Source organism: Schistocerca gregaria, chromosome 8, assembly GCF_023897955.1.
Source record: "Schistocerca gregaria isolate iqSchGreg1 chromosome 8, iqSchGreg1.2, whole genome shotgun sequence".
NCBI classification, from domain to species: Eukaryota; Metazoa; Arthropoda; class Insecta; order Orthoptera; family Acrididae; genus Schistocerca; species Schistocerca gregaria.
Window position 1 is genome coordinate 409,190,567 of NC_064927.1, and position 26,559 is coordinate 409,217,125.

General features: G+C 43.8%; 1 protein-coding gene across 2 annotated transcripts in view; it reads left to right on the forward strand.

The window, feature by feature from the left end:
• LOC126285454 (mitogen-activated protein kinase-binding protein 1) overlaps positions 1-26,559 on the forward strand; it is an 855,827-nt gene that overhangs the window by 368,482 nt on the left and 460,786 nt on the right. The gene's annotated exons all lie outside the window — the stretch shown is intronic.

The following is a 26,559-nucleotide window of genomic DNA, read 5'->3' on the forward strand; positions in this document are numbered from 1 at the left end:
AAGACCAGGCGGTACATGGAAGAGGACAGTGGAAGGGTGAAGCAAAAAGAGTTGGGAAGACATGGGCAGAATTGAGGCAAATGGCCAAAGACAGAGACGGATGGCGAGTTCTCCTGGATGCCCTTTGCCCCCATAGGGGCCAAAGGAATTAAGTCAAGTAACTCAAGTTCAGCTGGACCAGAGGACGCAGTCTTTTCCATGTAAACACACCCCCACACCATTGTGATGTGCCCTTTTATACTCTGTGCACGCGATACTACCGCCTTCTGCTCATGTGCATATCGCTATTGCTTGACTTTTGCATGCTGAACAGATTTTCAAAACACGTACTCTATTGGAAAACGAGATTCGGACATCCGGAAGTAAACAGCTCACACCAGTGAAATGTGTGATCATGAACACAAAATGATGCACAGGTGGAGTGATTTTCCTTGCTAACAGTGTTTTGTTTAGCCTCCTATACGAGGACTTTCAGGTTGCTATCGATAAGTCTTAGCTGCGGCAATGATTTTTGGCAATAATGTTAGTTTATCTAGATAATCAAGCTTTGCGACAATTTTTTTTCTTTTGCCAGCGATGGAACTTCGGAAGGAGACCCCCTGCATTCTATCTGTTCCGGGAACGTTCCACCTCGAAAATCACATTCTCTTTCTGGAACTACCGGACATGTAATGGTTTCGTTATCTGAAAGACGAAAAGTCCTATGGTTTCAATGTCTCACGAACACGAGGGGTGAGGGAATGTTTGATAGCATGTGTAATTATGTCCTATGCGGAATGAGCTGGGGTATTGTCGTCGAGAGAGGATGGATACTTCCCGCAAAGCTTCGTCTTCATGGCCTCCCGTAACCTCGTCAGAATCCCCGTTGATTCAGAAAGGAGAAACATATTTCCGCTGTTTATTCCAGACAAACTACAGAAGATAGAAACACATTGCTCGTTTCACTGGATAGACGAAGGTTCAAAGTTTTGCGAGACTGGTTGTTTTCTCATCTTCACGAAGATTCTAATGGTTTCATTCTTATGTATGACGGCTTCCCGCCTCACTCGCACCTTAAACTGCGGCTTTATCTTAACATCGCTATCCCACAACATTGGATTGGAAAAGGTGGACAACAAGATCTTGTTGATTGTTTTTGGCCTCCCACGTCGCCAAACCTCACTCCTTACATTTTTTTGTATGAAGCAGTGCTGACAGCCCTCACACAAACGTTAATTACTGCCTATGTTTGTGCTACACGTTGATAAATCGCAAACGTTGGTAGTAGTGAAAGTTACACAAAAATATCAACTCCTCGTGAAATACACCAATTTTGGACAAATATATTATACTAGAACTGACGTGTCATTACATTTTCACGCAGTTTGGGTGCATAGATCCTGAGAAATCAGTACCCAGAACAACCACCTCGGGCCGTAATAACGGCCTTCATACGCCTGGGAATTGAGTCAAAAAGAGCTTGGAAGGCGTGTACAGCTACAGCTGCCCATGCAGCTTCAACATGATAACACAGTTCATCGAGAGTAGTGACTGGCGTATTGTAACGAGCCAGTTGCTCGGCCACCATTGACCAGACGTTTTCAGTTTGTGAGAGATCTGGAGAATGTGCTGCCCAGGACAGCAGTCGAACATTTTCTGTGTCCAGAAAGGTTCATACAGGACATGCAACATGCGGTCGTGCATTATCCTGCTGAAATGTAGGGTTTCGCAGGGATCGGATAAAGGATAGAGTCACGGGTCGTAACACATCTGAAATATAACGTCCACTGTTCAAAGTACCGTCAATGCGAACAAGAGCTGACCGAGACGTGTAACCAATGGCACCCCATACCATCACGCCGGGTGATACGCCAGTATGGCGATGACGAATACACGCTTCCAATGTGCGCTCACCGCGATGTCGCCAAACACGGATGCGACCATCATGATGCTGTAAACAGAACCTGGATTCATCCGAAAAAATGACGTTTTGCCATTCGTGCACCCAGGTTCGTCGTTGAGTACACCATCGCAGGCGCTCCTGTCTGTGATCCAGCGTCAAGCGTAACTGCAGCCATGGTCTCCGAGCTGATAGCCCATGATGCTGCAAACGTTGTCGAATTTTTCGTGCAGATGGTTGTTGTCTTGCAAACGTCCCCATCTGTTGACTCAGGGATCGAGACGTGGCTGCACGATCCGTTACAGCTATGCGGATAAGATGCGTGTCATCTAGAGTGCTAGTGATACGAGGCCGTTGGGATCCAGCACGGCGTTCCGTATTATCCTCCAGAACCCACTGTTTCCATATTGTGCTAACAGTCATTGGATCTCGACCAACGCGAGCAGCAATGTCGCGATACGATAAACCGCAATCACGATAGACTACAATCCACCCTTAATCAAAGTCGGAAACGCGATGGTACGCATTTCTCCTCTTTACACGAGGCATCACAGCAACATTTCACCAGGCAACGCCGGTCAACTGCTGTTTGTGCATGAGAAATCGGTTGTAAACCTTCCTCATGTCAGCACGTTGTAGGTGTCGCTACCAGCGCCAACGTTGTGTGAATGCTCTGAAAAGCTTATCATTTGCATATCACAGCATCTTCTTCCTGTCGGTTAATTTTCGCGTCTGTAGCACGTCATCTTCGTGGTGTAGCAATTTTAACGGCCAGTATTGTATCACGTATGGAGTTACCCAAGGCGCAAACTTAGGTCCACTGTCCACTGTCACTCATATATGTACATGATCTGCCGTCTAATGTACAACAAGCTGAATTAGTTCTTTTCGCAGATGACACCGTTATTGTAATCACTTCCAGTATACCTACAGAAATGGTGAACAAAGTTCTCGAAAGTATCGTTGACTGGTTTTCTCCGAATGGTCTCACCCTGAATTTATCAAAGTCACATCATATTGAGTTCTGCCCCTCTAGGGGTACGGCACCAGTGGTAAGTGTAACACATGGTGATGAAATAATACATAGCGTGGAAACTTCAAAATTCTTTTGTGTCCATATTGATAGGAATTAAAAAAAAAACATTGTGGCACTCCTAAAACAACATAGTTCGGCTACATTTGGGTGCACAGATCCTCAGAAATCAGTACCCGGAACAACCACCTCTGACCATAATAACGGCCTTGATACGCCTGGGTAATGAGTCAAACAGAGCTTGGATGGCGTGTATAGGTACAGCTGCCCATGCAGCTTTAACACGATACCACAGTCCATCAAGAGTAGTCACTGGCGTATTCTGATGAGTCAGATGTTCGGCCACCATTGACCAGACGTTTTCAATTCGTGAGATATCTGGAGAATGTGCTGGCCAGGACAGCAGTCGAACATTTTCTGTGTCCAGAAAGGTTCATACAGGACATGCAACATGCGGTCGTGCATTATCCTGCTGAAATGTAGGGTTTCGCAGGGATCGAATGAGGGGTGGAGCCACGGGTCGTAACACATCTGAAATGTAACGTCCACTGTTCAAAGTACCGTCAATGCGAACAAGAGCTGACCGAGACGTGTAACCAATGGCACCCCATACCATCACGCCGGGTGATACACCAGTATGGCGATGACGAATACACGCTTCCAATGTGCGTTCACCGCCATGACGCCAAACACGGATGCGACCATCATGATGCTGTAAACAGAACCTGGATTCATTCGAAAAAATGACGTTTTGCTATTCGTACACCCAGGTTCGTCGTTGAGTACACCTTCGCTGGCGCTCCTGTCTGTGATGCAGCGTCAAGGGTAATCGCAGCCGTGGTCTCCGAGCTGATTGTCCATGCTGCTGCAAACGTCATCGAATTGCAGCTGGTTGTTGTCTTGCAAACGTCCCCATCTGTTGACTCAGAGATCGAGACGTGGCTGCACGATCCGTTACAGCCATGCGGATAAGATGCCTGTCATCTCGACTGCTAGTGATACGAGGCCGTTGGGATCCAGCACGGCGTTCCGTATTACCCTCCTGAATCCACCGATTCCATATTCTGCTAACAGTCATTGGATCTCGACCAACACGAGCAGCAGTGTCGCGATACGATAAACCGCAATAGCGATAGGCTACAATCCGACCTTTATCAAAGTCGGAAACGTGATGGTACGCATTTCTCCTCCTTTCACGAGGCATCACAACAACATTTCACCAGGCAACGCCGGTCAACTGCTGTGTGTGTATGAGAAATCGATTGGAAACTTTCCTGATGTCAGCACGTTGTTGGTGTCACCACCGGCGCCAACCTTGTGTGAATCCTCTGAAAAGCTAATCATTTGTATATCTCAGCATCTTCTTCCTGTCGGTTAAATTTCCCGTCTGTAGCACGTCATTTTCGTGGTGTAGCAATCTCAGTGGCCAGTAGTGTACTTATCCGTTGTCGGTTCACGCGTAAAGTTTAGTGTTAGCTGTTCGTTAATTTCGTGCAAATGTTCTCGTGCGTGTTTGGTGATTATGTGCGCAAAAATTATGCCGTGAGGAAGAGGCAAGTGCATACTGAATGTCGCTTATTCCGGGAGAAATGAGCGGATGATTATTTCTTTACCGTGTACAAAGATAAACCTGTTTCCTTGTGTAGTGAATCACTATCTGTTATGAAGGAATGTGATAAGAAAGGTTACTTTTCTACGAAATACGTTGCTGAACAGCGGCTTGCAGGACAGTTACGGAATGTGAAGGAAAAAATATTATTTTCCAGTTTGGACAAGTAACTGTATATGTTTGCCAACGAGGACAGAGTGTGACAAGGAGGTTACAGGTTGTTTTATAGTGAGTAGAGAAAGTTACAAATTGTTAAAGCTATTTGGAGCAGGCGAATTCGTAAGACCATGACTGGGGGCAATGCAGATGTACTATGTCCCAATAAAAGAATAGTTAAATAAGGTTATCGAGACGAAGAGTTGTCTGTCGAATTGGTATGATACTAATGACATTATAGTTTTGACTTGATGCGCCAGGAACGCTGCTGCCTCGTGACGGCTCGATGGCACGAGCGCTTAAGTAAGTGAATCAGGCTCACAGATCAACAAAGGTTGCTCGTGCCCGGTGTAAGGAATCGAGGAACCCAACGTGTAGTGACCACTGACATAATCAAAATGTTGCGCAAGGTTTTAAAAGTTGATACAGCCCTGACTACCCTTTTTTTCCACTACCACCTCGATTGTGAGAAGCCGGTTATCGAGCACCAGGGCCTCTACATTTCTTGCCGTTCCGGTACTTTACAGAGAGGTAGTCTGCCACATCAGATGCAGGCAACAAGTTACCACACGATACCCCACTTCATCAATAAGCTTGTGACATTTCCTTTTGGCTTCTCTAGCGGAGTGCTACGTTATTGTGGCGCAGTGATTTCAATGTGTTCCCACAATTACAGAATGTACCTGGGAAAAAAAACCTGACAAACTCATTTTTTTTTAGTGTTAATTAAGACTTGAACTACCCTTCTTATACAGGTTTATCGGTAAGGACCCGTGTGCCAGTCTACGGCAAAGTTTCAGGTCTGCCTGCTCTACCGGAAACTCAGACGTTTGATACACGGGACGTGGGCTCCTGTAGCGCACGGCAGATTGTTACCATAGCTGCAGCACTTGAAACTGGCCGCGGATGAAGATCCAGAGTCATTGGATTGGTGCCGTATTTGAAGAGTAGTGTACAAGTATTTGTAGGGATATTAGTCCTAGGTAGTGACCACATATCACATTAACTAACTGTAGTTGTAGCCGTTTTGCCTCATTGTGACGTACTGCGCTGGTGCGAGATTTATGTCAGATAATCTCATAAATGGACACACAGTGGAACACGCTTATCAGTATTTCACTATATGTGCGAAATATTCTCACTTCACTCGTCACATCAAATCTGGGTACAATTTCCAGCTTTCAACGAAATCCTCCATTGTCTTCGTCATAAACAACGATTTGTTGTTGCTGCTGCTCTGACTTGCGATTTATCGTTATACGTCGTCATTAAGTCATGCTGCCAGAGCCAGAGCACGAGAAATACGGGCCCCACAACTAACTTGTGATGTCACACTACTAGCCTTGCCCGTCATACATCGTGGAACACTCGACTACGTGGGGCCAGACGCGAGATCAGTATGTGAATTAAAAAAATACGCACTAATGGTTTAAACTACGTCATATTTTGTCGAGATTAACTCTGCTTAAATGCGCTGATACGAAGTATTAAATTGCTGTGAAATAGTAAGTTGCTCCACTCCGAAGACCGTCGATGCGACTAGTAAGATCTGCAATGTAACGTTCAGTGACGCGCGCTCAGGGCCCGTATATCTCGTTGGCCCCGGGCATATCTTGTAGCCGTATCTGCAGTGCTGGTGCCAGCTTAGGAACGTAAACAATTCAACCCGTTTCTCTGTCTTACTCGAAGTCGAGAGCTCACCTCCACGCACCGCTAAGATTACAGCGTGGAATCGAGCTATCTGCACTGAGAACACAGAGAAATGCGCTGAATTGCTTACGTTCTTAAGCTGACAAGCTGGGCACAATCTCTGGCAGCATGACGTAATGATGACGTGCAACGATCAATCACAAGCCCTCTGTGGCTATAAATACCCACCACAGCAGCAGCTTGGAGTCAGTTGTTCATAATTAACACTACAGAGGATTTCGTTAGAAGCTCGAAATTGCACGAAGGGCGTTAAATAAGTAAAGTAACACTTTTTTTCTCAACCAGTTTTGGTCGAACGAATGCGGAATTTTTTGTGGGACGTCGTGAAATATTCCCACGTCAGCCCCTACAGTTTCATTAAGTTCCGATAGGTAGCGGTGCAATACGTAGCTTTCAAAATTGCATCTGTAACGGAGGTACGTTCCAACCAGAGAGTTGTCATACAGTTTCTTTTGGCGTAAAAACAACCATCGCAGATATTCATAGGAGCTTACTGAATGTCTGCAGAGACTTGGTAGTGAAAATAAGCCCGGTGAGTTCTTGAGCGCGAGGAATCATCGCGAATCTTTCCGATCTCCCCTTGCAGGCCGCACAGCGCTTTGACTCCTGCGATGTTGGAATGTGCGAACATACTCATTCGAGGTGATCAACTGGTTGCAAACAAACAGCTCGCTGCTCATCTGGACATCCCTGTTGGTATTTCTGACACAGTCTTCCACCAGTTTGCGTACTCGAAGGTGTGTGCACAGTACGGTCCTCGCCGCCTAACAGAAGACCATAAAGAGCTTCCACCTGTTTGGCCCAATGAACAACACACTTATGGATGACGTCGACCAGTAGAGTGGTACCATGCAGTCAGGCTTTCGCAGTAAGCTGCGTAAGGCGGTTCCATTGAACGGAGATTGTATGGAAAAATATGATTTTGTAGCCAAAAGAGTGGGAATAATATTGTGTATTGGAATCCTGTATAAAATCAATCTGCTTTCGGAAAAAAAATACGTGTTGCACTACTTACTGAATGCCCCTCGCACCCAGATTTGACGTGACAAGTAAGCAGAGAATGTTTTATCCAAGGATGGCGACGCGATCTAGTATTTCATTATCTTTTATTTAGGGACAGGAATATTTTTTGTAAACGATAAAACAATAACGCGAAGTCAAAAGTTTTTATAAAATGTCGCGAAATTTGGCATGTCAACGATTTTGCGAAGACAGTATGACCTATTTGGATGTTTCTGTATTTATACTTGTTTACTACGAAAAAAGGCAGTTTAACTGATGCGCCGCATTTTAGGTTCGTACCAAAACGCGTCGTTTTCGGTACGATTTGTTGTGTAAAATTGTCGGGAAATATGACGTCGGGGTTAAAACTATAACCTCCACTCCAAGATAAAAGGTTCGAAAATGGATTCATTATTGCGGGAAAATAAACTTTCAGCGATGGAATAAGCAAATGTTTGAATGACACGAAAGCAAAAACTTCGGGGAAGCATGAAGAAAACAGTGGAAAACGCTGGGCTGCGTCTTTAAACTAGGCTGCCAAACTGATTTGACGGCGACTCATGCAAGTCTGTGTTTACAGATTAGCCTTTTGTTTGAATCCTAGGGTGATAAGGACGATGTCTGTTAATAATGACGTGACAAAGAGTATGTTACTTATACCTAGATTGCCAGATGTTTTACTACTAGATATTGTGAAACACTTCCGTCAGATTGCCACAGGGTATGACGCATTTCACCATTCCAGATCACTCGTTTCCACTCATCTATTGCCCAGTGGCGTCGATCTTTACTCGACCTCAAGCGTCCTCAGCACTGACTACAGAAACGCTATGGCTTACTTGGAGTTGTTTGTCCATTGTACCTCATTATTTTTTAACTCCTTACGCATAGTCCTTGTGCTAGCTGGATTACTGGTGACACTTATGATCTCACGAATGATTCCTTCCGCGATTTCTTAAAACCATTCTCCGCAATGCTTGACGGTCCCCATCCGTTAGTTAGTTAATGTGACGTGCCAAGTTTTGGTTTAGGTTTGGTTGTTTCTTCGCTTTTACGCTTCACAGTCGTATCACCAAGAGTCGACTTGAACATCTTTAGAAGGGTTGAAATATCTGTGATGGATTTCTTACTCAGGTGACATCCAATGAGTAGTCAAGGTTCCAAGTCAGTGATCTGTACTGAACAACACATTCTGCTATTACTACTTTTTCTACAGACAACACAATACTCTGGCCTCGTTTTATACTGACGAGTCCGTCGCTCGTGATATCTAGTGGTCAATTGCGGATGCTGTTCGTCAAATAGCAAATATCTACCTGCTTAAATCAGGCGAAATGAAAAGCTTATCTTTTCATAAAATGTGATATATTGCTGCGAGCTATGGTCCATGCCGTATAATGTAGTGGTTAGCCATGCCGTATAATGTAGTGGTTAGCATCGATGCTGCCAGACGAGCTGCGGGTGGCCATTTCAGACTGTCACCGGCAATTATTTGTTATTTAATATTTATATTTCGTGAAAGATTCCTGGAACATCTTTTGTTGGTGATGTTTGTATATTCTCGAATACTCAATGATTGTGTAAATAAAAATTCGATGTTTCGAAAACTACCCTCTCAGTCGAGCAGTTTATTTCTGTTCTGGATGGATGTCGGTGTCAGTAAAAAAACCTGCTATCCGTTCTAAGTATTGTGCTTGACTAACGGCCTTGTTTTTGGATTTGGACTTGACTGTAGTTTCGATGTGACAATACGTGGTGTTAGTGTCTTCTCATATTGTAATGTTAACCACCTGTTGCTTCGTAACGAGTCAAGATCACTGCTGGCACTTCGAGTGGGGATTAATTCACCCGCGTCGCCTTCTCTCGGTGCTTTGTGGGTTGCCGCTCGCCGTACAAGGAAGCCGATAATCGTTGGCGACGTCGATGACTTGGTGGGCGCGGACGTAAAAATTGGATGTTATCGTGCCGGCGGCGCCTTTGATGCGTCGTGTTTTAAAGGGCGTGCTATGTCGGCACCAGGAGCAGGCGGTCCGTATTTTCGTAGTGGTGAGTGGGAGGACGGATTTTCCGTACCGGCAGAACGCCCGATCCGTAGGAGACTAGAGTGCCGCCCGGCGCGTGCTTCCAGGCGTAAAGTAACAACGAAATAGAGAGATGTCAGTCTCACGACTGGTAATCCTTCCTAGCTAGGTTGTTGTTGTTGTTGTCTTCAGTCCTGAGACTGGTTTGATGCAGCTCTCCATGCTAATCTATCCTGTGCAAGCTCCTTCATCTCCCAGTACCTACTGCAACCTACATCCTACTGATCCGATTATTGTATTCATCTCTTGGTCTCCCTCTACGATTTTTACCCTCCACGCTGCCCTAAAATGCTAAATTTGTGATCCCTTGATGCCTCAAAACATGTCCTACCAACCGATCCCTTCTTCTAGTCAAGTTGTGCCACAAACTTCTCTTCTCCCCAATCCTATTCAATACTTCCTCATTAGTTATGTGATCTACCCATCTAATCTTCAGCATTCTTCTGTAGCACCAATTTCGAAATCTTCTATTCTCTTCTTGTCTAAACTATTTATCGACCATGTTTCACTTCCATACATGACTTCACTCCATACAAATACTTTCAGAAATGACTTCCTGTCACTTAAATCTATACTTAATGTTAACAAATTTCTCTTCTTCAGAAACGCTTTCCTTCTCATTGCCATTCTACATTTTATATCCTCTCTACTTCGACCATCATCAGTTATTTTGCTCCCCAAATAGCAAAACTCCCTTACTACTTTAAGTGTCTCACTTCCTAATCTAATTCCCTCATCATCAGCCGATTTAATTTGACTACATTCCATTATCCTCGTTTTGCTTATGTTGATGTTAATCTTATATCCTACATCTACATGACTACTCTGCAATTCACATTTAAGTGCTTGGCAGAGGGTTCATCGAACCACAATCATACTATCTCTCTACTATTCCACTCCCGAACAGCGAGCGGGAAAAACGAACACCTAAACCTTTCTGTTCGAGCTCTGATTTCTCTTATTTTATTTTCATGATCATTCCTACCTATGTAGGTTGGGCTCAACAAAATATTTTCGCATTCGGAAGAGAAAGTTGGTGACTGAAATTTCGTAAAAAGGTCTCGCCGCGACGAAAAACGTCTATGCTGTAATGACTTCCATCCCAACTCGTGTATCATATCTGCCACACTCTCTCCCCTATAACGCGATAATACAAAACGAGCTGCCCTTCTTTGCACCCTCTCGATGTCCTCCGTCAATCCCACCTGGTAAGGATCCCACACCGCGCAGCAATATTCTAACAGAGGACGAACGAGTGTAGTGTAAGCTGTCTCTTTAGTGGACTTGTTGCATCTTCTAAGTGTCCTGCCAATGAAACGCAACCTTTGGCTCGCCTTCCCGACAATATTATCTATGTGGTCCTTCCAACTGAAGTTGTTTGTAATTTTAACACCCAGGTACTTAGTTGAATTGACAGCCTTGAGAATTGTACTATTTATCGAGTAATCGAATTCCAACGGATTTCTTTTGGAACTCATGTGGATCATCTCACACTTTTCGTTATTTAGCGTCAACTGCCACCTGACACACCATACAGCAATCTTTTCTAAATCGCTTTGCAGCTGATACTGGTCTTCGGATGACCTTACTAGACGGTAAATTACAGCATCATCTGCGAACAACCTAAGAGAACTGCTCAGATTGTCACCCAGGTCATTTATATAGATCAGGAACAGTAGAGGTCCCAGGACGCTTCCCTGGGGAACACCTGATATCACTTCAGTTTTACTCGATGATTTTCCGTCTATTACTACGAACTGCGACCTTCCTGACAGGAAATCACGAATCCAGTCGCACAACTGAGACGATACCCCATAGCTCCGCAGCTTGATTAGAAGTCGCTTGTGAGGAACGGTGTCAAAAGCTTTCCGGAAATCTAGAAATACGGAATCAACTTGAGATCCCCTGTCGATAGCGGCCATTACTTCGTGCGAATAAAGAGCTAGCTGCGTTGCACAAGAGCGATGTTTTCTGAAGCCATGCTGATTACGTGTCAATAGATCGTTCCCTTCGAGGTGATTCATAATGTTTGAATACAGTATATGCTCCAAAACCCTACTGCAAACCGACGTCAATGATATAGGTCTGTAGTTAAATGGATTACTCCTACTACCCTTCTTGAACACTGGTGCGACCTGCGCAATTTTCCAATCTGTAGGTACAGATCTATCGGTGAGCGAGCGGTTGTATATGAGTGCTAAGTAGGGAGCTATAGTATCAGCGTAATCTGAAAGGAACCTAATCGGTATACAATCTGGACCTGAAGACTTGCCCGTATCAAGCGATTTGAGTTGCTTCGCAACCTCTAAGGTATCTACTTCTAAGAAACTCATGCTAGCAGATGTTCGTGTTTCAAATTCTGGAATATTCCATTCGTCTTCCCTGGTGAAGGAATTTCGGAAAACTGCGTTCAATAACTCCGCTTTAGCGGCGCAGTCGTCGATAACAGTACCATCGGCACTGCGCAGCGAAGGTATTGACTGCGTCTTGCCGCTTGTGTACTTTACATACGACCAGAATTTCTTCGGATTTTCTACCAAATTTCGAGACAATGTTTCGTTGTGGAACCTATTAAAGGCATCTCGCATCGAAGTACGTGCCAAATTTCGCGCGTCTGTAAATTTTAGCCCATCTTCAGGATTTCGCGTTCTTCTGAACTTCGCATGCTTTTTCCGTTGCCTCTGCAACAGCGTTCGGACCTTTTTTGTGTACCACGGGGGATCCGTTCCATCTCTTACCAATTTATGGGGTATGAATATCTCAATTGCTGTTGCTACTATATCTTTGAATTTGAGCCACATCTCGTCTACATTCGCATAGTCAGTTCGGAAGGAATGGAAATTGTCTTTTAGGAAGGCTTCTAGTGGTACTTTATCCGCTTTTTTAAATAAAATTATTTTGCGTTTGTTTCTGATGGATTTGGAAGAAATGGTATTGAGCCTAGCTACAATGACCTTGTGATCACTAATCCCTGTATCAGTCATGATGCTCTCTATCAGCTCTGGATTGTTTGTGGCCAAGAGGTCAAGTGTGTTTTCGCAACCATTTACAATTCGCGTGGGTTCGTGGACTAACTGCTCTAAATAATTTTCGGAGAATGCATTTAGGACAATCTCGGAAGACGTTTTGTGCCTACCACCGGTTTTGAACAAGTATTTTTGCCAACATACCGAGGGTAGGTTGAAGTCCCCACCAACTATAACCGTATGAGTGGGGTATTTATTTGTTACGAGACTCAAACTTTCTCTGAACTGTTCCGCAACTGTATCATCGGAGTCTGGGGGTCGGTAGAAGGAGCCAATTATTAACTTAATTCGGCTGTTAAGTATAACCTCCACCCACACCAATTCGCACAGAGTATCTACTTCGACTTCACTACAAGATAAACCACTACTGACAGACACCAACACTCCACCACCAATTCTGCCTAATCTATCTTTCCTGAACACCGTCTGAGACTTCGTAAAAATTTCTGCAGAACTTATTTCAGGCTTTAGCCAGCTTTCTGTACCTATAACGATATCCGCTTCTGTGCTTTCTATTAGCGCTTGAAGCTCAGGGACTTTTCCAGCGCAACTACAACAGTTTACAACTATAATTCCGACTGTTCCTTGATCCAAGCACGTCCTGTAATTGCCAAGCACCCTTTGACATTGCAGCCCATCCCGCACTTTCCCGAGGCCTTCTAACCTAAAAAACCGCCCAGTCCACGCCACACAGCCTCCGCTACCCGTGTAGCCGCCAGCTGAGTGTAGTGAACTCCTGACCTATTCAGCGGAACCCGAAACCCCACCACCCTATGGCGCAAGTCAAGGAATCTGCAGCCAATACGGTCGCAAAACCGTCTGAGCCTCTGATTCAGACCCTCCACCCGGCTCTGCACCAAAGGTCCGCAGTCGGTTCTGTCAACGATGCTGCAGATGGTGAGCTCTGCCTTCATCTCATAAGCAAGACCGGCAGCCTTCACCAAATCAGATAGCCGCTGGAATCCAGAGAGAATTTCCTCAGATCCAAAGCGACACACGTCATTAGTGCCGACATGTGCCACCACCTGCAGCTGGCTGCACCCTGTGCTCTTCATGGCATCCGGAAGGACCCTTTCGACATCAGGAATGACTCCTCCCGGAATGCACACGGAGTGCACACTGGATTTCTTCCCCTCCTTAGCCGCCATATCCCTAAGGGGCCCCATTACGCGCCTAACATTGGAGCTCCCAACTACCAGTAAGCCCAACCTCTGCGATTGCCCGGACCTTGAAGGCTGAGAATGATCCTCTGAAACAGGGCAGGCAGCTGCATCTGGCTCAGCCAGAGACAGTGCCTGAAACCGGTTTGTCAGACGCACCGGGGAGGCTTTCTGGTCAGCTTCCGGGGACGCCTTTCGCTGCCTGCCACGCCTTGGAACGACCTCCCAATCAACCACAGGCGAGGGCTCAGCTCCACTGCGGGCAGCAACCGGGGCAACCACAGCGGCAGACCGATCTGGGGACAGACGGGATGAGGTTGACATCCCCGTGATACCCGAGTCCGGCTCCCCACAGTGGTGCCCATTGGCAACAGCCTCAAGCTGCGCGACCGAAGTCAGCGCCGATTGCAGCTGTGAGCGAAGGGATGCCAAGTCAGCCCTCATCCGAACACAGCAATCGCAGTCCCTGTCCATTCTAATCGATGTTTAACAACAGTTACTGAAACACGAGTCGGTGCCTAGATAACGCAAGTGGAACACGCAAAGAATGTATCAACTAACCTGTACAAATGCCTAACGACTGCGCTACAATCTGCTGAATTTACGATTACAGTAACTAAAACTCGAAACTGCACCTCCTATACGAAACTCACACGCAATTTAAATAAGAATCTACGAAGTAAACACTAAAGCGCGATGCTACAACTGTCAAATACTATAATACGCCCGAAATATATGAATTAAACAATGCAAGTACCCAAAAACACGCAAAGAAATTAATTAAACTATGTAACAAATAAGTAAGCTAGGGTTATACGATTTGCTGCTGCAGCTGCTTATCCAACGGCGGCAGGGAGCACAATGACTGTGACCAACCGACACTGGCCGTTCAAAACAAAAACAGAAGACAGACGACAGACGACTACGCGAATTTGCACTATTCAGGTACTAAGGCGCGATGCTACAACCCTCAAATACTATAATACGCCCGAAATATACGAATTAAACAATGCAAGTACCCAAAAACACGCAAAGAAATTAAACTATGTAACAAATAAGAAGCTAGGGTTATACGACTTGCTGCTGCAGCTGCTTATCCAACGGCGGCAGGGAGCACACTGACTGGCCAACCGACTCTGGCCGTTCACAACAAAAACAGAAGACAGACGACTACGCGAATTTGCACTATTCAGGTACTAAGGCGCGATGCTGCAACCCTCAAATACTATAATACGCCCGAAATATACGAATTAAACAATGCAAGTACCCAAAAACACGCAAAGAAATTAAACTATGTAACAAATAAGAAGCTAGGGTTATACGACTTGCTGCTGCAGCTGCTTATCCAACGGCGGCAGGGAGCACACTGACTGGCCAACCGACTCTGGCCGTTCACAACAAAAACAGAAGACAGACGACTACGCGAATTTGCACTATTCAGGTACTAAGGCGCGATGCTACAACCCTCAAATACTATAATACGCCCGAAATATACGAATTAAACAATGCAAGTACCCAAAAACACGCAAAGAAATTAAACTATGTAACAAATAAGAAGCTAGGGTTATACGACTTGCTGCTGCAGCTGCTTATCCAACGGCGGCAGGGAGCACACTGACTGGCCAACCGACTCTGGCCGTTCACAACAAAAACAGAAGACAGACGACTACGCGAATTTGCACTATTCAGGTACTAAGGCGCGATGCTACAACCCTCAAATACTATAATACGCCCGAAATATACGAATTAAACAATGCAAGTACCCAAAAACACGCAAAGAAATTAAACTATGTAACAAATAAGAAGCTAGGGTTATACGACTTGCTGCTGCAGCTGCTTATCCAACGGCGGCAGGGAGCGCACTCCTCCTTTCAAGACACTGCCCATTCCGTTCAACTGCTCTTCCAAGTCCTTTGCCGTCTCTGACTGAATTACCATGTCATCGGCGAACCTCAAAGTTTTTACTTCTTCTCCATGAATTTTAATACCTACTCCAAATTTTTATTTTGTTTCCTTCACTGCTTGCTCAATATACAGATTGAATAACATCGGGGAGAGGCTACAACCCTGTCTCACTCCTTTCCCAACCACTGCTTCCCTTTCATGCCCCTCGACTCTTATGACTGCAATCTGGTTTCTGTACAAATTGTAAACAGCCTTTCGCTCCCTGTATTTTACCCCTGCCGCCTTCAGAATTTGAAAGAGAGTATTCCAGTCAACATTGTCAAAAGCTTTCTCTAAGTCTACAAATGCTAGAAACGTAGGTTTGCCTTTTCTTAATCTTTCTTCTAAGATAAGTCGTAAGGTCAGTATTGCCTCACGTGTTCCAACATTTCTACGGAATCCAAACTGATCCTCCCCGAGGGCCGCATCTACCAGTTTTTCCATTCGTCTGTAAAGAATTCGCGTTAGTATTTTGCAGCTGTGTCTTATTAAACTGATACTTCGGTATTTTTCACTTCTGTCAGCACCTGCTTTCTTTGGGATTGGAATTATTACATTCTACTTGAAGTCTGAGGGTATTTCGCCTGTCTCATACATCTTGCTCACCAGCTGGTAGTGTTTTGTCAGGACTGGCTCTCCCAACGCCGTCAGTAGTTCCAATGGAATGTTGTCTACTCCGGGGGCCTTATTTCGACTCAGGTCTTTCAGTGCTCTGTCAAACTCTTCACGCAGTATCGTATCTCCCATTTCGTCTTCATCTACATCCTCTTCCATTTCCATAATGTTGTCCTCAAGTACATCGCCCTTGTATAAACCTTCTATATACTCCTTCGACCTTTCTGCCTTCCCTTCTTTGCTTATAACTGGGTTGCAATCTGAGCTCTTGATATTCATACACGTGGTTCTCTTCTCTCCAAAGGTCTCTCTAATTTTCCTGTAGGCAGTATCTATTTTACCCCTAGTGAGATAAGCTTCTACATCCTTACATTTGTCCTCTATCCATCCCTGTTTAGCCGTTTTGCACTTCCTGTCGATCTCATTTTTGAGACGTTTGTATTCCTTTTTGCCTGCTTCATTTACTGCATTTTTATATTTTCTCCTTTCATCAATTAAATTCAATATTTCTTCTGTTACCCAAGGATTTCTAGCAGCCCTCGTCTTTTTACCTACTTGATCCTCTGCTGCCTTCACTACTTCATCCCTCAAAGCTACCCATTCTTCTTCTACTGTATTTCATTCCCCTATTCCTGTCAATTGTTCCCTTATGCTCTCCCTGAAACTCTGTACAACCTCTAGTTCTTTCAGTTTATCCAGGTCCCATCTCCTTAATTTCCCACATTTTTGCAGTTTCTTCAGTTTTAATCTACAGGTCATAACCAATAGATTGTGTGGTCAGAGTCCACATCTGCCCCTGGAAATGTCTTGCAACTTAAAACCTGGTTCCTAAATCATTGTCTTACCATTATATAATCTATCTGATACCTTTTAGTATCTCCAGGGTTCTTCCATGTATACAGCCTTCTTTTATGATTCTTAAACCAAGTGTTAGCTATGATTAAGTTGTGCTCTGTGCAAAATTCTACTAGGCGGCTTCCTCTTTCATTTCTTAGCCCCAATCCATATTCACCTACTATGTTTCCTTCTCTCCCTTTTCCTACACTCGAATTCCAGTCACCCATGACTATTAAATTTTGGTCTCCCTTCACTATCTGAATAATTTCTTTTATTTCATCATACATTTCTTCAATTTCTTCGTCATCTGCAGAGCTAGTTGGCATATAAACTTGTACTACTGTAGTAGGCGTGGGCTTCGTATCTATCTTGGCCACAATAATGCGTTCACTATGCTGTTTGTAGTAGCCTACCCGCATTCCTATTTTCCTATTCATTATTAAACCTACTCCTGCATTACCCCTATTTGATTTTGTGTTTATAACCCTGTAGTCACCTGATCAGAAGTCTTGTTCCTCCTGCCACCGAACTTCACTAATTCCCACTATATCTAACTTTAACCTATCCATTTCCCTTTTGAAATTTTCTAACCTACCTACCCGATCAAGGGATCTGACATTCCACGCTCCGATCCGTAGAACGCCAGTTTTCTTTCTCCTGATAACGACATCCTCTTGAGTAGTCCCCGCCCGGAGATCCGAATGGGGGACTATTTTACCCCCGGAATATTTTACCCAAGAGGATACCATCATCATTTAATCATACAATAAAGCTGCATGTCCTCGGGAAAAATTATGGCTGTAGTTTCCCCTTGCTTTCAACCGTTCGCAGTACCAGCACAGCAAGGCCGTTTTGGTTAATGTTGCAAGGCCAGATCAGTCAATCATCCAGACTGTTGCCCCGTGCAACTACTGAAAAAGCTGCTGCCCCTCTTCAGGAACCACACGTTTGTCTGGCCTCTCAGCAGATACACCCCCCCCCCCCCCCCCCCCGTTGTGGTTACACCTACGGTACGGCCATCTGTATCGCTGAGGCACCCAAGCGTCCCCACCAGCGGCAAGGTCCATGGTTCATGGGGGGCCTAGCTAGGTGTCGAGACTTAAAAGCACACCTTATGGGCTGGTCCTCTTCGATTTTCATTCATAGTTACTGTTAAGAGGATTTAAAGCTCAGTGCCCCGACATCAGTTTGCTAAAGCAATGCGACGCAGTTGACAAAAAAAGAAAGCCTCGGAAAAATCGCCTTTGTAGATCAGAATATTTTTGAGCAGCGCTCTTATATACGAAACGTTTCGAGCTGATTAACATAATTGCCGAATGCGTACAAGTCTGGTAATCGTAATATGATTGATTCAAATCTCTCTGGCAGCAATGTTTTCACTTTTAATTCCGTATATAATAATAAAAGGAATTATTATTCGTGACATATTGAAAAATCGTATTAATAAAATAACATCTTATTTGTAACTACTAATGCTGGCCGCCGTAGCCGTGCGGTTCTAGGCGCTTCAGTCCGGAACCGCGTGACTGCTACGGTCGCAGGTTCGAATCGTGCCTCGGGCATGGACGTGTGTGATGTCCTTGAGTTAGTTAGGTTTAAGTAGTTCTACGTTCTAGGGGACTGATGACCTCAGAAGTTAAGTCCCATAGTGATCAGAGCCATTTGAACCATTTTTGTAACTACTAATTGCCTGAAATATGCGAGTATTCACAATTAAATTTGGAACGAAGATAGGAATCGTTAAGTATAAAATACAGTTATTTTTTCTATCCAGAGATTGAGTAGTATTTTTTAATTTTTTTGATGGTTCTGTCTGCTGAAAACCACATTTCTCGTTTCCTTCTTTCTTTCCTTCCCATGGTTTTTCATTCTTTCCCTATGTTGTTCTCTTCTTTCGTATGTCCATATTGCGCTTGTCTCTTTCTTTGCTTTTTCTAGACGCCCTAAAAACTAAAAAACTCTTTTTTTATTCTTTTTGAATCTAGCATTTTTTGGTGTCTGTACATTAAAAATCTTCTCTTCCTCGATGTGCCTAATATTTGTTCTGTTCTTCAATAAACCTCGTTTTTTTCATAATTTGGCCAATCATAGACTGCTTAGAACCTAAGACTAAGGTACAATATGTTTCTTCTTATCCTCCCAAAACTTCAATCGTTGGCTGATGGCCCACCTCTGTTGGTTTGACATCACTCTTATGGGATGTGGTTTTTGTTGCTGGATAGGAAGTTTTATTGTATTGATCGTTTACAATATTGATCAGTAGCCTGAAATTTTCCCTCTCCTGTATGCTAACTTCTGCGACGTTCAGTTTTCTCAAATCCCTTCTTGTCTCTTCCAGCCATCTCGTGGTGTTTTTTAATGTGAAAATGAAATTACATTTTTTTCATCATTAGCGTGTTGTCATTCATTCTCTAGATATGCCCGCAAAACTTTAATCCGCTCTTCTTTATTGTTTGTGACTATGTATACGTTCTTGTATAGATCTTCGTTTCTCCTCTTCGTCCAAATGTTATCTTTGTTCTCTTGTGGCCTTAAAAATTTTTTCTGAGTATCTTCCTTTCTTTTCCAGTGTTTGTTGTTCTTCTCTTTTACTCAGTGATAGTCTTCAAATTCAGTTTTGTGACTTTCCCGTTAGTGTTTAATTTTTGACTAGATCGATACTTACCGTCTATTACATCGGATTGGGTGAGTGTCTGTGCTAATTCCACTTTCTTCGATCTTTCTTCACTTGTGTTGTTATCGAATCTGGTTGAATGTATTCATTCTTAAACCTCTTTATTACTTCTTAATTTCCATTCCTCATTGTCATATTTTGGGCCCAAGATTTTCATAGCTATTTTTCTTTCTTTTATTTCTTATTTCACATAATCATTTGGCTCTTTTTAACAAAAGGCATTCTGGAGCATAAAGGAATTCTGATTAGTGGCAGTATTGTCGTTCCAGAGTTTTACATTTATGGATAAAAATTGTTGTTGTTAATTGAAAAGCCACTCGCATTTTTGTTGCCCTTTTTGCTAGGTTACCTTCTTGTCCAAAACATTTGGTTGTATTAGTTCAACCAGATATTCTTCGGTAATCAGTTTCCCTGAATTTTGATGCTTTCCTTGCGCTTATTAAATATTCTACCTTTTTAATATTCACATAGGTCTGCATTTTTAGCGGTCTCTTGTAGGAGATTTATTTGCATTTTTGCATCTTCTGTAGATTCAGCTAAGATGGCAAAATTGTCTACAAAAGCGAGACGATCAGTTCTCAGATTATCCCATTTTTCTCCCAATTGTGATTTTTTTAAATTCCTTACTGTTCATTTCTTTTATTGATTTACATATATTTTTTAATTTAACAAGTCATTTCCTATGTCTATATCAAATTTATTTTCTAAAGCCTGTAATTAAAAGTAAGAAGTTTTAGTCTTCAAAGACAATTAACAGAGTTCTTTTCAAGAATTGCGGCTTGATGCTTGAAGTATTGACGCCCAGACACTGACCTCGAAATCCTACAAGTACAAGAAGCCGAAGAGTGCCAATCCGTAAGGGCCCGTCTTTGGTCTGGGAAAGAAACGAAGGCAGGTCCTGGCATGTGTGAGGAGGTTATTCCGCTCTAAGCGTATTGGCAGGCTGCCAGTCAGGTGATTTGCTTATTGAGTAGTTATACAACTGTACTGATACTCCGCAAACCACCGTATGGTGCATCGTGCAGAGTACCCTGTGCCATTACTAGCTGTTTCCCCTCCTGTTCCATTCGCAAATGGAGCGAGGGAAGAACGATTGTCTATATGCCGCCGTATGAGCCCTGATTTCTCGTTTCTTGTATTCGTTGTTCTTGTGCGCAGTGCATGTTGGCGGCAGTAGAGTCGTTCCGCAGTCAGCTTCACATGCCGGTTCTCTGTATCTTCTCGGTAGTGTTTCTCGAAAAGAGTGTCGCCTTCCCTCCAGAGATTCCCATTTGTGTTCCCGAAGTATCTCCGTAACACTTACGTTTTGTTCGAACCTACCGGTAACAAATCGAGCAGCCCCGCCTCTGAATTGTTTCGAGTTCACCCATCAATACGAGTCGGTAGATCCCAAAACCTCGAGCAGTGCTCAAAAATGGGTCGGCGTCCTATATGCGATCTCCTTTACAGGTGAACCACTCTTTCCTAAAATTCTACCAATAAACCGAAGTCGACAATTCGCCTTCCCTCGTCAGTTCTCACATGCTCGTTCTACCTCGTATCGCTTTGCAGTTTTATTACCAGATATTTAAACAAACTGCGTCCAGCAGGACACTAGTAACACTGTATCCGAACATTACAGGTTTGATCTTCCTACTCATCCGCATTAGCTTAAATTTTTCCACATTTAGGGCTAGCGGCCATTCATCCCACTTTGTCTAGGCCGTCGTGTATCTTTCTACAGTCATTCAATTTTTACATATTATCATACACCACGGCAAAATCTGCTAACAACCGCCGCCAAATCATTTATGTATATAGAGAAAGTCCGCAGCTCGTGGTCTCGCGGTAGAGTTCTCGCTTCCCGAGCACGGGGTCCCGGGTTCGATTCCCGGCGGCGTCAGGGATTTTTCCTGCCTCGGGATGACTGGATGTTGTTGTTGTCGTCCTCATCATCATCATCATTCATCCCCATTACGGTCGGAGGAAGGCAATGGCAAACCACCACCTCTAGGACCTTGCCTAGTACGGCGGTGCGGGTCTCCCGCGTCGCTCCCCGACGCTCTGTAAAGAAGTATGGGACGCATCATCATCATCATCATCATCATCATCATCATCATCATCATCATCATCATCATATAGAGAAAAACAGTGGTCCTATCACACTTCCTTGGGGTACTCCTGGCGGTACCCTTGTCTCTTATGAACACCCGCTTTCTGTATCTGGGAAATTGCTCAGCGATTCGTAAATGGAGCATACTGACTTGTTTCAGTAAAATTGGGTCACGTATTTTTTTCTATGCGTCGTGTCTGTTTCGGTTGCTGCTATAGTTGCTCATCAGGGCTTGTAAGAGTAACTGAAACGTTCGTAACTTTATTTGTATAATATAGCAATATACGACTATAAAAGACTACGCTTCTACGCTGAACTCTATATGCAGGTGTTATCTCTTTTTCCCTGAAGGAAACAAACGATACTTTCTAAGAAACTTTTTTTCCGAATACTAGGTGCGCCTATAAACTTCGAAGTCAGCCTGTATTAGAAATGGACGCATACGCACGTGGACAGATCTCGAGAAGCAGCACATAGCGCCGACCACGGTAATTGGCACCAGATTTATTTGCTGCGGCTACTCAAACGTACTTTCGCGTCACTACTTACGACTTAGTCCAATGAAGCAACTCACATTCTTCACGATTTGTTCTAAAAATCGAAACATGGTGCCGAAGACTTGGGCAATGTTGAGAGGGTACACGTCGTGACACAAAGGCGGCGCCTGTCTCTGAGTGACCGAAGAAGTTCCTGGAAAAAAATTACCCTAAAAAATTATGTTTAATGTAATCTTTTTGCACAGTTGATGAATACCAATAAATATGCCATGGTGGATAAGATACATGAATCGACGCAGAATGGGTGTACGGAAAGTGAAGCAATAATTGACTTCTCAGTTCTCCAGGGCCAGGTTTGTCGTTTCGTTCAAAAGGCATTTTTTTCTTCCTTTGACGCTGTGTGCAGCCTCACTGTGTACACGCAAGAATTTTATTAAGATACTTTTTAACAAATGTGAGAGTTGTTTTTATCGTCTAGCTGTCTTGTAACTTAAATTGAAGCTTGCTAGTGTTGAATTGGTTGAGATAGTTACGTGCGATACGGACATTAAATTATGTCCGTACCACACACTGCCAATCTCGAACTGCAAGAATTATCATAGTGGTATTCTTCATAAATGTATAGCATTGAATTCCGCGTAATCGCTGTTTGGGTTTGTTTTGTCTTTCGTAACACACTGAAGAGCCAAAGAAACTGGTACACCTGCCTAATATCGTGTAGGACCCACGCGAATACGCAGAAGTGCAGCAACACGACGTGGCATGGACTCGACTAATGTACTCGTATGAGGTAATGCTGGAGGGAACTGACACCATGAATCCTGCAGGGCTGTCCATAAATCCGTAAGAGTACGAGGGGATGGATATCTCTTCTGAACAGCACGTTGCAAGGCATCCCAGATATGTTCATTAATGTTCATGTCTAGGAAGTTTGGTGGCCAACGGAACTGTTTAAACTCAGAAGAATTTTCCTAAAGCCAATTTGTAGCACCTCTGGACGTGTGGGGAGTCGCATTGTCCTGCTGGAATTGCCCAAGCCCGTCATAATGCACAATAAACGTGAATGGATAATCCAACTGCACACGCCCCATACGATTACAGAACCTCCACCACCTTGAACAGTCCCCTGCTGACGTGCAGGGACCATGCATTCATGAGGTTGTCTCCACACCCCTACACGTACATCCGCTCGATACAATTTGAAACGAAACTCGTGCGTCCAGGCAATTTATTTCCAGTGATCAACAGTCCATTGCCGGTGTTTGACGGGCCCAGGCGAGGCTTAAAGCTTTGTGTCGTGCAATCATCAAGAGTACACGAGTGGGCGTTCGGCTCCGAAACTCCTTTTCGATGATCTTTCGAACGCACTCTGACACTTGTTGATGGCCCAGTATTGAAATCTGCAGCAATTTTCGGAAGGATTACACTTCTCTCACGTTGAACGATTCTCTTCAGTCATCGTTAGTCCCGTTCTTATAGGATCTTTTTCCGGCCACAGCGATATGGGGGGCTTTGATTTTTTTTACCGGATTGCTGATATTCACGGTACACTCCTGAAATGATCGTACGGGAAATTCCCCACTTCATCGGTACCTCGGAGATGCTATGTCCCATCGCTCATGTGCCGACTATAACACCACGTTCAAACTCACTTAAATACTGATAACCTGCCACTGTAGCAACAATAACCGATCTAACAACTGCGCAGACATTTGTTGTCTTATATAGGCGTTGTCAACCGCAGCGCCGTATTCTGCCTGTTCACATATCTCTGTATTTGAATACGCATGCCTGTACCAGTTTCTTTGGCGCTTGACTGCATTTCTTCCTTGAAATAATTACGTTTCTGACTTGGAACGAATGCAGCTGTTTCACGCTTCCCGTTGTGACTGCACAGTTAAATTACACGGTTGTTAATTTTGCGTCGGAAGCTTACTTCTTATGGAAGTGTAAATTACGTATCTTCCTCGTGCCGATCTCAAATATTTTATCTAAGGACATTGTAAGCACTGCTGTCATGTTACGTACAAGATTGGCATCGCATTCTCCGAAAGACATGCCCACCACCGGAATGAACTCAGTAAATTTCAACCCGCGTACATTTCAAGCGTACAGTCTCGTACCAATGGCGATATAATACCTTTCACAGTTTCTTTTGAATTAGACTTAACTTTTGATTTATCTAAATTATCAATATTAGTGTAACATTATAAATAATACGAGTCGTTACTAGCTTTGAAGAGTGTTTCATATGGCACCGAAAACCATGCAGTAAATGTAAATGATGATCCTCGAATAAATTTAAAGCAAATATTAATTCGTTGCTATTTATAAGGCTATAACGAAGTCCACTCATTGCATTTCCTGACATTTGCTCTGTCACTGCGATGAGTATGGCTGCAATAAGATGGCAGTATAAGTGAAAAATAGAAAATGGTTTACGCAGAGATTAACGTAAAGAAAAATCTATTTAAAAGAGCAATTTCCCCTAATGTTAACCTTTGCGTTCATGTTAATACGTGTTTTCTCAACTAACTGCATAAGTTTGAGGGGAAAAAAATGTCTGCGATAGAACCAGCACACTACCAGCGTCGTGTTATACCTTAACATTCATGATTAGTCACTTTACTTATGGCTGAGTGTACTATTAACCTGCTTTGTTTTCCTTTTTCGAAACTTATCTGTCTAGCGACTGCCGAGAGACATAGTATATGGAGGCGGATTCAAACGGTTTGATAGAAATCAACATAGTAACTTTATTTTCAACGTAAAAAAAATATTTTTCGAAGTTATATCCATTGAATTTGAGACTACGGTTTAATAATTATCGATTCGTACACGACAGTGCATGCTACCTATTTGTTCCAGAAAGCCACGTTCGAAAATGGGATTACTCAGGGGATTATGTTTCGGATTCTGTTGATCACAAAGGTAAAGGGTCAAGTATTTTGGATAGCCCTACCCTAGACATCATTTGTATATCCATCGGAAGAATGGGCTTACTATAGCTAACCTGTAGTATAGGGTCATAATTAGGCATTACATGCTTCCTCTAGCCCAGAAGACCGGATCTAATCGGCTGGTTCTTTTGCATGACATGTCGTCTAGGGTGAACAGTAGGCAGCTTCTGAAAGCGACATTTGTTCCAGCGGGTTCCTGATAAAACCCCAAAAACCATGTATTTGGATACGAAAAGTAACAATTGTGGGTTGGCCAGCTCTGTAATTTTTATTCATTGCAGAATTGTCGAAGTTTTTACTGCGTGTTCTTTAGATAATATTCTCGAAGAATTTCGAGGCTTTTTTGATATCATTATCAGTTACCGAGAACCAGGGGTTCAAAGTTCCCGTACTTACACAGAAAACAGCAAAAAACCGGTTTCAGCAGTTTTTTGCACCGTTAGTCGGAGTTATCTAAATAATTAACCATAGCAAATGGCTCAAATTTCAACTGTACATTCTTTCGACATTCATCTAGAAACACCATGCCATTATTCGTGCCAACCGGCGCATTATAACTCGACAACTGGCTCTACAATTGTGGGTCAGCAATGTGCGTCTGCAATGATCGAGGCTCTCGGATATTCAAAGAGGTGCTCTCGATGACTTCCACGAAAGATCACAGCGGACCACAAGATTCAAAGAAAGGGCATTTCATCTGAATTGTTGGAGCGTTTTGAGACCGACGGAGAGGCCTTTCCGTCACGGATCGTTATGGGGTACTAAACCTGGGCGCATCACTTAACGCCGGAAACAAATAAGCAGTCCATGGAGTGGCTTAATCCTCATTCACCACAAAAGAAGAAATTCCAGACAACCCCTTCTGCCGGAAAAGTCATGGTGGCAGTCTTCTGGGATTATGATGGCGTCATTCTCGTAGATGTGATGCCAAGAGGGTCAACCATCAATTCAGAAGCGTACGTGAAGACTCTGAATAAACTCAAGAACCGTTTCCGACTTGTTCGATCGGACAAGAATCCAGCTGAAATCCTGCTCCAACACGATAATGTACGCCCACATCGAAGTCTGCGAACACGGGAACACATCGCCAATTGGGGTTGGCCTTATCTACCCTGCTTATCTACCCTCGGACTTCCACCCCTTTTGGCCGCTTAAAGATTCTCTACGGGGAACACATTTGGAAGATGACGAGAGTGCCAGTCTACGCCCACAGGACAAGAGCTTTTCAGCCGGGAATACATACTTTCCACAACGTTGGCGTACGGCCAAAAAACGTGATGGAGG